Source organism: Stegastes partitus, unplaced genomic scaffold (assembly GCF_000690725.1).
Source record: "Stegastes partitus isolate 25-593 unplaced genomic scaffold, Stegastes_partitus-1.0.2 Scaffold3659, whole genome shotgun sequence".
Classification (NCBI taxonomy): domain Eukaryota; kingdom Metazoa; phylum Chordata; class Actinopteri; family Pomacentridae; genus Stegastes; species Stegastes partitus.
In genome coordinates this window covers 52,789-68,551 of record NW_007581390.1, presented here as the reverse complement: position 1 = coordinate 68,551, position 15,763 = coordinate 52,789, and the positions used below count along the sequence as shown (strand labels likewise).

Here is a 15,763-nt window from a genome sequence, read left to right as displayed (position 1 = left end):
ACGCTCTCTCAATCGCAACATGTGGCGTTCAGGTGTTCCAGCTGATCTAATAGGTGGATATTTACTTTTTATTAAAGCTTTAAACTCTCTGTATATCTTATTTATTATTGAAATTCTTTGAGCTACTTCACAGTTTCCCCCTGTATCCCTGGCAGCTGCGGAAGCACCCCCTGAGGTTCCAATATCCCTCGATGGCACTGCCCCATTTAATCTTTCACTCTCGGTTTGCGTTTACTGATCAAAGCCGTAGATTTTTTCATTAGCGCTGCACAGTGAGAAAGTGAAAAATATTTATTTTCCACTGCTAATGTCTCCCCGCTGGTTGTGGCATGTGCGTTGGCTCGGTGCCTTCGGTTCCCCTCGGCAGACTGGCTCAGATCACCCAATCTGAATCCCACAGGAGTATTTGAAGTAAACAGGTTCATATTGTACTGTTCCATTCTTCTGTGTAGACTTTGGCAGTTGCACCGCAGAGCTTTCATCCCCACATCTATCATTTCACTCGTCCCTTTTTTTTTGCTCAGTTTCCTCATACCATCCCACCGCCTCTTCCTTTTTCCTCTCCTCCTTTTTATTCCACCTTGTCTGCATCGATCTAATCGAGTGTTTTCCTGATATCTGCTCTATCTTTCTAGTATGTGTGTATCTCTGTGTGTGCTGCTGCTGACAACACTGTAAATTTCTCCACCGTGAGATAAATAAAGGCATATCTTATCTTTATATTCGGTTTCACCTACGTAAACATCGTTATCTTCCTCTATCACCGTTTCTTCTTCTTCACTTCTTTTCTGAAGAGCAAAGAAAAACAAATGTCAGGAGTGATTTAAAGGCTGAACAAGTGTCTCCCTCCCTCGCATTAATTAGATCATCACCTGCAGCGGTTCCCATGTAGTGGTTACATGTCTGATCATGAATGCGGGCTCACCTGTTTCAGCGCTAACAGTAAATCACATAACTGTCATTTCTATCTCGCTCACGTCTTGTCATTCCTCTCCGTCTTATCGAAGCAAAAACACTTGTGCGAAATTCAAGAACAAGAGCACAAACAGATGCAGATAGAGTCGTAAACGTAAAAATCCACAAGGCCAGCAAAAGGCCAGGATACATTCCTTATATGAAATAGTTTAATTCCCTTGGTGGAAGCAGGGGCCAGTGGGGTGAAGTTATTTATTGACAAACTCGCTGAGTGATTTAAATTGTTTTACCCTCTGAACCCTAAAACCTGCAGGGAGGTTTGAAAAGCATGTTTTCTCTTTTTAAAAATCTGAAAAAATGACCACATTTATCAGAGCCTAATCCTGTAAAAACAGACAGCATAAGCAAATCACATGTGAGGTAGTGCCACATCTGGAAATGTAATTCTTACAAATCTAAGCTTGCAATTGAGATATTTCATCCCAATCCCATAATTCTACAGGACACATTTAAAATTGCACAAGAAATAAATTGTTTATACGAGGTCTTGCAAACATAAAATAAAGAATTTATAATAATTTTTAGTGAGAAAAACTGAGGCGTCAGGAGTAATTCAGCTCTGACCAAGAGACAAAACTTCTGTATTTCTTCAGGTAATCTGCAGAGAGGACACGATTATAAAAAAAAGAAATGAAAAAGACCGAAAGGGAAAATAAAACAGGCCTATTACAAATTGTTGAATACATTCACTCGAGTTGAGTGTAAACTTTTTTGCTGAGGTTGTAAAATATGATTACTTAAACATGTATGGTATGTAGAGCCACTGCTTTCCCCCCCAGTCGTGGTAACACTTGTGGGTTGTGGGCTGCAGTTTTTGCAGAACAATTAAAGAGAGAAATTCAACTTTTGCATTTCTTTATTTATAATCTGAGGCATTCAACTGTGTCATACTGCACATAGAGGTGCAGGAGTTTATATGGCAGAGAAAAATTACCCCACAGTGAATAGATTTGGGACAAGAGCACAAAAAAACAAACAGACACTAAATCATCACCATCAGCTCCACTGGCTGTGTTCTACTGATGACCTCTGACCTCTCTGGTGACAGGAAAAGATGTAAGCGCCCCACTGTTAATGTAACACCTCTGACTATATCGTCTTTGTTCACAGGCAGGTGTACGGTTTCAGCAGCCGGTGCCAGAGTTTTCGTTACACCTTGTGAAGCGAAAGTCTTAACATAAACACATTAGCGATAGTAGTGTGGCCCAGACAAGTCTGCCTGCGTGGGATCTGCCTGATATTTTGGCAGCAGTTCAGCAGCATTAGTATCAAACAGCTGCTGCTGCTGCTACTTGTTTTCAAAGCTGGTCAGACTCGAGCCTCGCTGACACACAAAGGTAGTCTCCGAAATGATGCAGTCCATCCTAACAGTGGCTGGTACTTATATGGTCATAAAAATCCTTAGCATGCACATACCTCTCTCATTAAACACTGCTTTATCGGTATCCCCCTCTGCTCCCTCCTCTCAGCTCTTTCAAGTTCAGCTATTTTTTTTTTCCCTGTGCCCGATGCGTCGCGGCACCTGATTGGTCCAAAGTGTGCGGCCGATGAAAGCTCGGCTCCTATTGGTCAGAGGGGGCGGATACGCTGCGGCCCGGGACCCGCCTCATCCTGGACCGCGCCCCGGCTCCGGCGGGCTACGCACCGGGTGAAATTACGCGAACCAGTGAGCTGCCAGTGGAAGAGGGAGGGCAGAAGGAAGCGAAAGAGAGCGAGAGAAAAAAAGAGATAGACAGAGTGAAGCAGAGAAAGAGAGGGAGGAAGCGAGCGCTGTAGTTTAGCCCGAACTCTCTGCGAAGCTGCTGTCGACGGGAAAAGAAGTTTGACTCTCGGCGACGCTGACTGAGCCCCCCGGTTTGTTGTTAGCCACCCTCTGAACGGCGTCCTGCACCCGAAAAGCAGGTAAATATGCGAACTTGAACTCTCCCAGTCTGCCATGCTTTCTCCTCCAGTGGGGAGGGGAGGCTCTTTTTATGAACTCATTCAGTCCGGCCGCCGCTGCAGCAAGTGCAGCCAAACCAGGAAGCTCGGCTCGCTTTGCTAGTTGCAACTTCAGCAACCGCGCGGGGTGGAGCGGCACCTCCTCGGGCTGCTTCATCCCCCGAGGTGGCGGTGGTGGTGGTAGTAGTAGTAGGGGGGTTTATTCTTTAACTTTACACCACTTTAAAACCTTTAAAAATCTAAACTTTAACTCGTGTGTGCCGCCGTTCGTCAAAAAAAGCAGCTTTGCGGCAGCTGCGAGGAGCGAAAAAACCGTAACGGCAGGAAGTGATTCGCTTGAATGAGTTGCAGAAAAAAAAGGCCGGACAGGAGGTAGAGAGGAGCCCAGGCGGGGATGGGACTGGAGAGAGACTGGAGAGAGGGGGACACGACACACCGGCCTCCTTCTTGCTTCTTGGGAATAGAGGGTGATTTTAGTTTTGAACTTTTGCCGGCGTGTAGCGGGAGAACTGGCGATGTGTGTGGCCGGTGGATGTGTCTGGTGGCCGGGCGCATGACGTCACTGGATCACCGGTAGACTTAGAAAAAAAATTTTAAAAAAAGGAAAAACTTTGCTTTTCCAGCACTGAACCGTGTCATCTGCATGTCTCTCTCTGTGCTCCCTTTCTTTTTTACACTCCCTGCTGCCAGCATAGCAGGGCCCTTTGGGAGGCTTTCAGTGCCCTCTGGCAGAATGAGGAATTTGACTGTGATTGAGCTCAACCAGCTCACCAGAACATGTGTAGCTGGGCAGCCTTGATGGAACAAAGTCATGGGTGGAACAAAATCATATGAGCTGGACTTGTATAGAAACGTAATTGCAATGTGATTATTTTTTTTATGATCATGTATTTATAAACTCATGCATTGACTCTCTGGATAACAGAGTTCAAGATAGTACAGAGGTTGATTTGAAAATCAGCCTCCTATCTCTACCTGTAGCCACCATTTTTCTTTTTTTTAAAATCTTTTGTCCTACTTTATTTTTTTGCGAGTGGTTACTATGATGCACATGATCAAATCCCTCATATATGAAAACCTATTTGGCAATGACACAGATTCTGATCCTCTGTGGTCTTGAGCAACATCCCACCCACAGCAATGTCTAACTGGTTAGTCACAAGTGGTCACCAGTAATAGACCATCAGCCCTGAAGGGTTCAATGTGACCACGTTTTCTTTAAAGGAAACATACATGTTAAACACAGACGTTTTGGTAAAGTTTGTGTTTGTTTTTTTCACTGCAAATGAACAAGGGTTTATTCGGTAACGGTTATCTGCCTGATTTTAATTGCCTAATATCTGAGAGGTTGACATTTTAAAGTGGTTGAATTCCTCATAAAATCATCTTGGATGTGGCGTCTGGATGTCTGATATGAAGGAGGTGTTTCTAAATAGAATTACTCCAGGCCCAGGGATGCAGTATAAAAAAATGAAGCTGCAAAATTAGAATTTTGCTGTGCTCAAAGCCTGAAGTTTATCCGATAATGTTTTAAAACCAAAGAAAGCTTTGGTTTTAAACACTTCATTTCTTCGTCTGCACTTTGCTAAATTATTGCACCCCCATTTGTTCCATTTGTGCACCAATTAATAGTGGAAATGTTGTTTATTTCAGGGGTTAATTCGAAATATAATGCACCAAGGCTCTCTGGCATTCTGTACTACTTTATAATTTTTATTCTCTTGTAGATCAGGTTTGATCATTGAATCTTATCCCTGCTGAGACACCACACGTATAGGCATGATTTACTCTTTTGTGCATTTTCAACCTCTTAATCCCATCACTTTAATAGCTCATGTGGGTTTCAGCAAGATTTCCCATGTCCAAAACTTGTTTGACATGCTAAAAAGAAAAAAGAAGTTTGCCCCTGTTGGATTACTTTTTACTTACATAAGTAAACGTTATAGTGTTTTTTCAAAATAAAAGACCTTTATTTGATTCATGTTTTTGATTAAGGGGAATGCACATGTTCTGATATTGAGGGGGGCATATCTCCTGTGTCCCCTTTTTAAAAACTAATGCACATGTCTGCTATACACAGGAATGCCAACTGAAAATGAGCAGGTTTGCCATCTAATTACAGTGTGGTCCACTGTGATGAGCATTAGTCTGGCAACACAAGTTTTCCACGGCTTAAGAGAATTTATTGGATTAATAGTGAGCCAAGTGAAGTACATTTTATTCATGCAACCCATGGCACAAATCACACATTTGCCTCAGAGGGCTTCATGAACTGTATAAGATGCCCTGTAATCGTGGAGCCCTGAAACTTTTGAAGGACATATTGAGTTTTATAAGTTAAGGGCTTCGGGCAAAGCGGGTTTGTTTGAAGTGAAATATGTGACTCAGCAAAGGCTTTGGACAATGTCCAGTTATGAAATTGTCCTCTGATAATGTTCACATGAACTAATGGGGGAAAACAACACACACACATTACAGCAACATACTTGATGGAGTCTGGATTCCTCAAACCTGTACAGTGTCTTGCTCCCATCAGGCCGAGTCATGGCGTGTCATGTTGCGTCGACGTAAGTGTCCTGCTTTGTCTGTGCAGTTCGTGTTTGCTCTGTGAGATGGCACATCATTGTGTTTGCACTCTGGTAAGCAAACACACTCTGGTATGCCTGCACCTTGTCATTTTGAATATGGCAGGCAGTGAGTTTCAGTGTTTAACAGAAAAAAAAAAAAGAAAGCATCAGCTCGAGTCAGACGGGGCATCGCAACACTTCCAACTCTGGCACTTGTCCACCTAAACCTGCTTCTCATTGTACAGAGTGAGAGTGCTTTTACAGCGAGCGAGCGCGGCACCTTTTTACTTTTAAAATGCACTAATCAGAACCATACTCTTCACAAATCGGCTATTTTCTGCCAAGAAACTATTAAACCGCAGTGTGAGCTTACTACATTAGTAATGTTTTGATACTCGGGCACAGAAATGATCCTGTGTGTCATGCTGAATTTGTAATTGCAGAGGCTGAAACATGCTAACTTGCGTGTAGTCTAATTGCTTGTGTGTACACCTTTCATCTCTCGTGGTGATGCAGCTGCACTCTTTAATAGGGCAGAGTGGGACAAGGATTAATCTGTAAATGAAAGGGTCACTTTGGGTGAATATGTTGTATTGCGTTAGTCATTTTGCTGAATTAAATCCTGACAATGTGTTGTGCAACAGCTTCTCTGGAGGCCAGTTCTTCTCACTTATTGCCAGTTTCAGCGCTGTTATGGAGGCTCCCCCCCGCAGAGATCGTTACATTCCATCATCCGTGTGTCAGCAATGTCCACACTCGAGGCCCCTGGGAGAGTTATGAACTGTAGGCTAGACGAAATTAAACGCAGACATCTTAAAATGTGGAACGGGGTGCTGGTGTGGGGAGGCCGCTCAGTCCTCTCGGAACGATGCAGTCGGAGGGAACATGCCTGTGGATGTTTAGATTTCATTGAGGGGTTGTTGTCCCGGCTGGGGCAGATTACTTGCAGGCCCTTTGCTTGGGTTGCAAATGAGAGTGCGCCGTGTAGAGGACAGCGTGACACTGTTTGGCACACTGCAGCCCACAATTGTCTTCTGTTTTGAAGTCTCAGTGTTCTTTTAACAAACGTCAGGTATTTGTAATGTTTTCGTCTGCATGCGAACAAACTGCATTCACTGGTCCAATACTCTCCTCAAGTCAAGACTGAGAAGGGATGCAAACGATAAAGTTTAGAGCTGAATTTAGTTGTTCATACACAAGTCATGGATAATGGATCGATTGTTTGTTGTTTTGTTAAAGACAAGGGGGGAGAAAAAAAATCCCTGTTTCCAGCTGTTCAAATGCAAATATGTGCTGGTTTCCAGAGTCTTTTATGATTAAGCTGGAAACCTTTTAGGAGCTTTGATCAGACAGAACAAGCTATTTGGGGGAGAAAAGTCAGCTGGATTTTGAGGCATTGTGATGGAATGTTTTTCAACATTATAGGCATCAAGAAGATGATTAGACTAATGGAGAAAAGAAAGACTATATGCTCAATAGTGGACAATATGTGAAGATTTCTGAAGAACTAACACTGAAACTCTGTTAAACTGTGTCACTTTTCTTTTCTGAGTACACGCTCGTGACTTTCCTCATAAACCTTGATTCTAACAATAGTTTTTGTCAATGATTTATAGGGCAGTACGGTCAAATGTCATGTGTAGGCTAGTCTCCCAGTCAGCTGAGATTCATTCATGCAAACAACATTCCTGCCTGAGCGGAGATTGCTAAGTTTCTTCATTAACCGTGGCAGAGTTTCTCAGTACCGTTGCTCACAGTCAACGCTAGACACAATTCATTCGTACGTTCAGGAATAGACGTTATCCTTGTTTTCATGTCAGACAGTATAAAACCCGACACACATAAAGCGACACTCAGACTGTGTGCTGCTGCATTGTTCTATATATCACTAATGGTGGCCTTTAATTCAAGCCATTCAAACGGTTACTTTTTCCTGAATGTCTCTTCTATTTTGGTTCTGCCCAAACATATTTCTTCTGCTTGACATGAACGGCATAATTAAGTCGGCCCAGCCGGAGTGGTTGTGCTGACTGGGCTCAGGAATACATTTGCAGCAGCGCTGTCTGCTTTGGGATTCCTTCTTCTTTGCACGGCTCTTTCATTGCTTACATTTGCTTGTTTTCTCTGATTTCTTATCAGACCTTTTTCAGCAACTTCTGTTCCCCGTCTGTGTTCTCCTTCATTTTCCTGCCCCTGCCTGTTTTCCTCTGCTTGTGTGTTTTGCCACCACCCCATCCTTTCCTCCGTCCTCCCCCTCACAGCACACACCTGTAAGCATTCAATAGAGCCAAACAATACCAGGAAATGACTGCACTCTGTCTTGGACTACATAAAGAAAGGACTCGTAGAGATTTCTGATCTCCAAGGATGGACCTTGACCATTCCACTTGTGATTATTGCTTGATAGTACTGCTTTCCGTTTCGGGCCAGTAATTATGAGGTAGTGCTCGATTAGAGATTACTGACCTACAGTCTGGCGCGCCAGTTTAACGATCCAGCTTTATGTCAAGACTAAGAGAAAGGCAGCACCTGGCTGTCCACCTCATTAAATAGCTATCTTGTTGAAAAGAGTTGGCGGTCTTAATACAATGCATTTGCCCCATTAGTGTAAATACAAGCTGTTTAATGTAAAGTAGTGTTTGTGTGGAAACCGGGAAATGACATAAATACCCTCACCAGAAAAGACATCTAATCAGTGGTGGTAAAGCCCAGTTGCATTTCTGTACATGGCATAAAATAGACTTTGTCCGTGGTTGGGTGTGTGTGTGAGCTGCACACCTGGTGTGCGTGTGACTGGACAGCGATGTGGAAGATTGCGAAACACATTCGCCACCAACGCTTTCACCTCACTTTTGCACCGTGAACTTTGAAACACGCCGTATAATTTGGCTGTTTTCAATTTGTTAATCCAAGTTGTACTGCATGCCAGATGCCCAGACTGACATGTGGTTATTTGAAGTCTGAGGACACATTGTTTGATGAGATGATTGTTAAAACTTGGCAGCTTTCTGTTGTCTGTGTGACTTCAAGGGAGTGGCCCAGGCAGAGATAACAAGTGATAAGTCTAAAGAACCACATGTTCGTCTACAAAGGTGATGTGGGGGAGGCTGTCTGGAGGTAGAACGAATAGCATGGAAACATAAGATGGATCTTATGATAACATAGGAGTAAAAGTGAAGCAGTAGCAGCAGCAGCACATTTTCTACTTTGAGTCTGTCTTAGCAGCGCTAGTTCAGCATTCCTCTAAAGAGAAATGACTGCTGACAAACAGAAATGTGTATCTTAACTCCCCTCTGCATTCTTTCGCTCTCTGGTAAAAGCCTTACATAACCCTCTGCCTACTATCGCACGGTCAATACTGTTGGAGTGTTTTAAAAGGGCAAACTGGTGCTGTGCAGAATCCGCTTGGTTTTGTCCAATAACCAGTCGGCTGCGGATCCGGCGGTGCGGCGAGACGGCTGTTTGAATGTTATACATGGAATTTGTTGTATGAGCATGAAAATGATGTGGTTGTCGGACCAACGCCCTATTGCAAATTATCTTATCCTCTTTGTTGTTTGTTCGTTCGTGCTGCTGATTGACGAGGAGGGAAAACAGACGTGCATTTAAAGGTGCAATATACACGTTTATGAGTATAAATATAGCAAAAAAACTATTAACTGTGTACATATGGAGTCCATAGGAGAGAAACTTTGGTTGCCAGTCTGACTATGCGTGCATGTTAGTTCCTCCTGTTGAAATTGTTGACCCTTTGTAACAAGAGTGACCTCTAAGATGACTTCATAATAGCTAAAAAGTACCATCCAGGTGCTCTAAAAACCAATTTATGTGCACTTGTTTCACGTTAGTTTAGCGTCTCTCCTGCTGCTCTCTACCTTCATGTGGGTCTGTGTGTCTCTGTTACCATAAACAAATTGATAGCGATTTGTTATGGCCATTTATTGCGTCTTACAACACTTGTGTGGGCTCGTAATTGCAGCTGGATTATTATTTGTTGACACAGCCTTTCTGGTTGTAAATGAAATGTTAAGGTAGAGGGGTGGAGCTGCGGTCGGCACACCTGTGTTTTATTTTTATTTTTTGGGGGCAGAGCTACCTGTGTTCTAGTAACATCTAGACTTAGACCGACTTTATTAATCCCAGAGGGAAATTCTGTTCTACTACAGCATCTAAACACGTTAAAGATTGTTAAGAGAATGCTTGACTTGAGGGCGGACATGGAAAGACTGAGATTGCACAGCGAATTTGGTAAATTGAGGGGGTAGAAACATGTAACCCCCAGCTTAATGCCACCTGTTGTAATTAGGAGTGTGTGAAAACTACTTTAAAAATGATGTTAACGGCTAATCACAGATAAAACTGATAAATGGTTGAAACCTTCTGCTTCTGCCACTAGAAGTAGCATCAATGGTACGAATGCAAACTTAACCAAAACAGCTTAAACTGTTCAGTCATTTAACAAATATTGTAACAGCCCCTAATTTAGGGTTAAATAGCATCCAGTTCAAATGAACAGGTTTGTAACTCGGCTGGTTGTTGATGAATCGGTGTTGAAGTTCATCTGACAGGACTGAGGGGGTCAGACAAAACATTCTGGGAACCTCTGGCTGTAGGTGATGAAGGCTTAGCAAGACCTAGTATGGGCCTCCTCGCCGTAAGTGGTGGATGGCAGTGGCCTGCTACCAGTGCAGTGAAATTGGATCCTGGTTGGGGCAGGAATGTGAAAAGTAATGTGGAAAGTGATGTAGATCTGTCATGCAGCGCGGTTATTTTCCAGCAGGCTTGATTTACGTCTCAGTCCTCAGAACCGTTCAGCATGTGCTCAGGAGAATGCCACCTTTCCTCCTCCTTGAAAGACTCGCATACACCGAGTTCCACAAATGGCAAAATAGTTTTCTCAGTTTGTCATTTCCTTTCCTTCCCCTCTTGTTCCTCCTGCCCCACCCTCCCACTTTCAGAGGAGGAGGGTGAACTGGAGCGAAGAAGTCGACCGGTGAGCCCGTAATGAATTTTGACTGACTCAGTAGCTTAAAATCCATCTAGTATTTGTTTCTATTCATCTTAAGTCGAGAAATTAAATCAGAAGAAATTATTTATGTAGTTTTTCATAATGGCTTGTTTTTGCTCTTTGGATTATTTTTTTCTTGAGTCAAAAATAAAATGAAAAAATGGGCCACAGACACAGATGGACTTTGATATTCAATCTGTCTGATTGTATATTGCATTTTACGATGTTTTAACTTCGGCATCAAATCGAAAGTGGACAAGATAAACACTTATTTCTTTTTATATGAGTGTTGGAATCATAAATGAATAACACAATCAATCATTGTCCAAGTTTGCATTCTCGGTTGAAAAATAGGAATGATGCTCTCATTCCTTACTGTCTGGCACCTACCGTCTTCCATGCAGTCACAGTCAGTAGATCATCCGACTGTGAGGGGGATGAAAGTGGTAATGCCGAGACACGGGAGGGACTGATGCAGTAGAAATAGACTGGAGTATTTGTTGGAATGGGTAAGATAAACGGCTGAAGTCAAACAGTCAAGGGTGCAAAAACAACGTCCACCGCCCGAGGAAGACAGCTGAGGACGAGCAGCTTTGGCTCATCCTGTGCTGGTGGGATGTTCTGATGGGATGAAGTTGGTGGGAGCACAGCGCTATTGACTTTGGCTGTTGTTCTATTAATAATCCTGCCAATGGGCCAGTGAGCACAGCACAGCTGGTTTATGGGTTCCCTTCAGCTGGAGCAGGAGGATTTGACTGTACATGGTCAAGCTGTGGTGGAGGTTGTCACGACCGCTGGTTTTTACAGTAACTCGGGGAGAATCGGCGAGGTGGAAAGGAATGAAAGGGAGTCTGCCTGATGGATGGATGGCCTCTGTTTTATAAAGACTAAGCTTGACCTGCTTTCTAAACGGGACAAACGGGACCGAGCAGGACGCCCTGTAGCTCTTCCCTTTTCCTTTCGTCTCCTCGTTCCTCCTCCACGTCTTCCTCAAAGTCCTGGCTCCCGCATTACTTCCTCTGTTTGCGACCACATTCTGGTCTCTGTGATCCAGTTTTAGAAACCGGCCCTCGGTTCTCTTCCTTGTGTTATTTGTGTTGGTGGTTCCTCTTCCTCTTTCAGGTCGGCTATCCCTCTGAAAGGATAGCACTAACTCTGTTTTCATTTGGGGATTTTTTTTCTAGAATATAATCCTTTTAATGGTATCTCAGTCAGAGTCTATAAAACTCAAAGATTTTTTATTTTTTTTGCGAGGGTTGGTTTCAGGATGACCTACTGCCATGCCTTCAGCTAATAAGTAATCCTTGTTATGATTATCTAGACCGGCTTATCTCATTGTAAATGGGTTTCAACAGAATAGATGGTGGTTTCACAGCCGAACGATCCTCCGAAGCGACAGGAAATCAGGGAAACCTTGATTCTTACAGGATTATGGCTGGTTTTTGGCAGGAAGGCAGCGACAAACCTGAACCTCGACTAAGGGTTGTGTGGGGAGTGTTAACGCGCTCTGTTTAACGTCAATGTCAAGTCAACATCCACTGAAACTGTGTATCTCCAAAAGGAAAGGCCAAGATCTAAAATTGGCTGCTGGGAGTTCTTTATCCCTCCCTCTTCTCTCCACTTTCTATATAGAACAGCGCTCGTCAAACTAGAATAGCTGTTGGAGTAATTTTAGTCCTCGTTTCGCTCTCTGGAGACGCAGTTTGAAGTGTGTCACGGAGTTATCTGTGTCAAGCATGTAAGTCGGACTGTGGCAGACATCAACAATCTGGACTTGTGTCTTATTTCTCGATGGTTCAGCTGATTTATTTTGTCAGTTTGAGGTGGTGGTAAACTAAATGTGCATGTGCTTTGGCCTGTTGATGGGAGGAAATCACATTGGATGGGACTATTCTGAGGAAAGAAAATAATCAACAGATAGTTAAATTGTTTGCTTAGCTGCTGTACTTTCCCAAACAATAAATATCAGAGCTGAAACCTCTTAAAAGCTTCGGTTTACAATTATTAGTATAAACGACCTTGCAATCAGTACATGCTGAAGCCAATCAGGTGCAGCAGTAGATGGTGTCTGTGTAGAAGTGTTCAAGATGTGGCCTACATGTGTCCCCACAGCTTTAAAACATAATCCAAACCAATACCAGAGCACTGACTGTGTTCAGCATGTCCTGTTTCACTTCTTGTTTTAGCAGTGACGATCATCAGTCATGCTCTTATGCAGCCCCGGATGAGCCCAACTGTTTGAAATGTAGCTTAGCAAGTAATGGTCAAGTGAATTGTCAAGGATCCTGAGAACAATGGGACGATCTAATCGACCATGATGCCGGCCGGTGTCTTCCTGAGCGAAACGTCTGAAGAACGCTTGACATGTTAATGTGTTGGGAATAAGGGGGAGCTCAAAAACAGGAAAAAGCAGCAGAAAATAGGTCTGAGAAAGATGTAAGGGTGAGGAGGGAGGGGGGAGGCATAGAGGATAGAAATTTGTGGAATGCCTTTGCTCACTGTCTCTCCCTGATAAAGGGTGAGAATGGGAGGAATGCGACCCTGAAAAGACTGGATAAACAGAAAGGGAGGTGGTGGGGGGCTGCTGTTAGGATTCTGGACCGGGAGACGAGGGTGACTGAAGGCAAAGGAGGAAGCCTGGAGCCAGCTGAGAGTCATAGCGGGACTAATTTGCCCCTCATTCGGGTGCTTGTAAAGGTTGAAGTCGGAGGACCAGAGATGAGGCGGGGTGAGCAGTGATGGACGTCAGCTGTAGCGGCGTGTTGATGGAGGATGGAGAGAGGCAGGGGTCATGAGAAGAATGGCTCTGCCTTTGCTAGCTTTCTCACAGATTAGAGGTTAATGTGCCGGAAAAGACACAACCCTGTTAAATGCCACAACCTCGACTTCAGTCTCCTTTTGAAAGCGTCTCGAGAGCCTGTTGCGTTTTCAGTTCACGCCTGCTTCGGTGTTTTGTCAGCAACGCTACTCTTGTTGATGAGATTCTGCATTGTTTTTGATGGCAACGGGGCTTAGGGGGATTTTGAGAGACATGTGAGCCACGAAGTTACGTCATACTTGACCTACTGTTAAATGAAAATCAATAAAGTCTATCATTAGTCGAGGAAAATGTGGTGCTTGTAAGATCAGCGTGTCTCTGCACTGCTGTGTACAAGCATTGTTTTATAACGTCGAGCATAAGAACTTGGCAGCAGAACCTCGTCCCACTGGACCACATTGCAATGCGAAGTGACTCTCATGGCCATGAAACACTTCCAGCTAAAATAATAACGCAGACATGATAAGTGTACAAGTCGAGACTGATCTCAGCTGCGGTTTCCTTGGTGTTTGCGTACGACGGCGTACGTTGCAAATCTTTGCAAACAACTGTGTTTAGGAAAACTCTCGGTTCCTCCTTTGAACGCTGAGAAAGGCTAACGATCCCTGTGCCGTTGGGAAAACCGTGTCGTGCTCCTGCCGAGTCGGAATGATAATTGAGATAGTGAAGTCTGGGGCACCGGTGTCAGAGAAAGCACACTGTGTTCGGTTAATTGCCCAAAGTGTCAGTGCGCTTTCTGCTGCTGGGTGGTTTGGCTCAGGCACGCTTCTTTCCTTTTAATTCTTAATACTGGTTATACTTGTCTAGTCGCTTTCTATAAGGGTTACTGCAGCACTCCCTGTCAACAAGGTGTTATATACGAGCTTTCACAGGTGTATTAGGGCAGTGGCGTGTTGCAAGATATTGTTCGTGCTGGGTAGTGTGCTTGTGTTTGATATGAAAACTCTGCATGCGGCATTTATGTTTAGCATTTGTTTTCTGTCTGTGAGGAGAAAAAAAAAAAAGTCCAGGAAAGGTTTCATGAAGTTCATAAATTCCCCTCACGCCTCGTTGTTTTTGCAAGACAACACTGACGGTGTGGTTGCCTGTATACAAAACCTTCAGCTTAAAGATCCAAATGACAAATCTCTGATTTTGTTCTCAAAGTTTTGAACAGAAGTAGTGATTCGTATGTCTGCTGCTTTAAAATGTACTTGCACTTCCAAGATGCCTGGTGTGTTCGATGGGTGTCACTGTAGTTGTCACAGCTAATCACGCTTTTGCTTTAGGATTAGGAGAGTTGGGACTGCGCTGTTATTTATTTAATGATGCAGTCTTTTGCGAGTTTGCTAGCTCGTCCTACTTTGGTTTGCAAAAGAAACGGACCACCGCTGTCCCCTTTTTCTGCATTTCGTTTGATCTGAACTTTCACCAGAGAAATGAGAAACTTAACCTGTGTTGTTGCACCTCCTAAAAAGTCACCGTGGTGATACCTCGAGTGTGTGAGGCGCAGATTGTTGTACTGAAAGTCACCACAAACCTCCACTGAACACTCACTGATTGGTATTAATATTATGACGCATGCTTGGTCTGAAAAAAAGGAAGATGTGGTCGGACGGATACCGAGACAAAACATGAAAACTTCCTTCATTTATTGCTTCAGCGTGATTATGTACTTAAAAAATCTCAAACCCTCAGCTGTTCGCTTTTTCAGGCAGACTGGATATGGAAAATTACAAGGAAGAACATGACTCTGTGGTGTTGTTTACCAAAAAAAAAAAACCTGTATCTCAGCCAAGCATGCATTGAGAAAAAATATTTTCATTCTTTATCTTTATAGTTCATGTGAATCATAAAAACACAAACAGGGATGAACAAACGGGACTTTTGTTGCCTGATTTCGCTACAGTGATTTAGTTCCTGGTACTACCTGGTTGATAAGAGCTATTATTCATTAAGAGGTTTACGCTACGCTCCCCCACCGGTCGGCTCCCATCCCACTTCCAAACAGGCACCGTGGCCGGCCAGTAGGAATGTCAACAAACAGATGCTCCCTCGCTTGTGACAGTTGTGTGTTACTGGAGCCCTCGAACCAAACTGGAGGCGTCTCTGCTGAGAGGCGATCCTAAATCTCTCTCCCTCTGATCCTGGTTGCATGTTTCTCCTCGGTCTCCCTGAAGGTCCGGCAGCTGGAAATTTGATTAAGTCTTCCCAGCAGTCAGCCGTGGAGTATCGCAGACTCCGGTTTGACATGGTTGTGTTTTATGTCGACCCAGCCTAACTTGAGCAGATTCTTTCTGTTGTGCATCCCATCAGCGGTGACCTTTGCATTCCTCAGAGATTAAATGTGAAGATGGAAGGATAGCAAAGGTCTGTTTCTGTTAAAAAAAAAAGAAAAGTTTTTATTATGTAACACAGCTTTTTTTTCCTGCCAGACTTCACTGGAGACGTGTAGCAACACACAAATATAATTTT

The 15,763-nt window shown here is 43.7% G+C and overlaps 1 protein-coding gene across 2 annotated transcripts in view; it reads left to right on the top strand.

Moving 5' to 3' along the window:
- The first annotated feature begins 2,655 nt into the window (after positions 1-2,655).
- LOC103376082 (myosin-9-like) overlaps positions 2,656-15,763 on the top strand; it is a 34,436-nt gene continuing 21,328 nt past the window's right edge. For both annotated transcript variants that reach the window (XM_008306444.1, XM_008306443.1), the window contains exon 1: positions 2,656-2,877. The gene's annotated coding sequence lies outside the window, so the exon portion shown is untranslated. The remainder of the gene's footprint in view (positions 2,878-15,763) is intronic.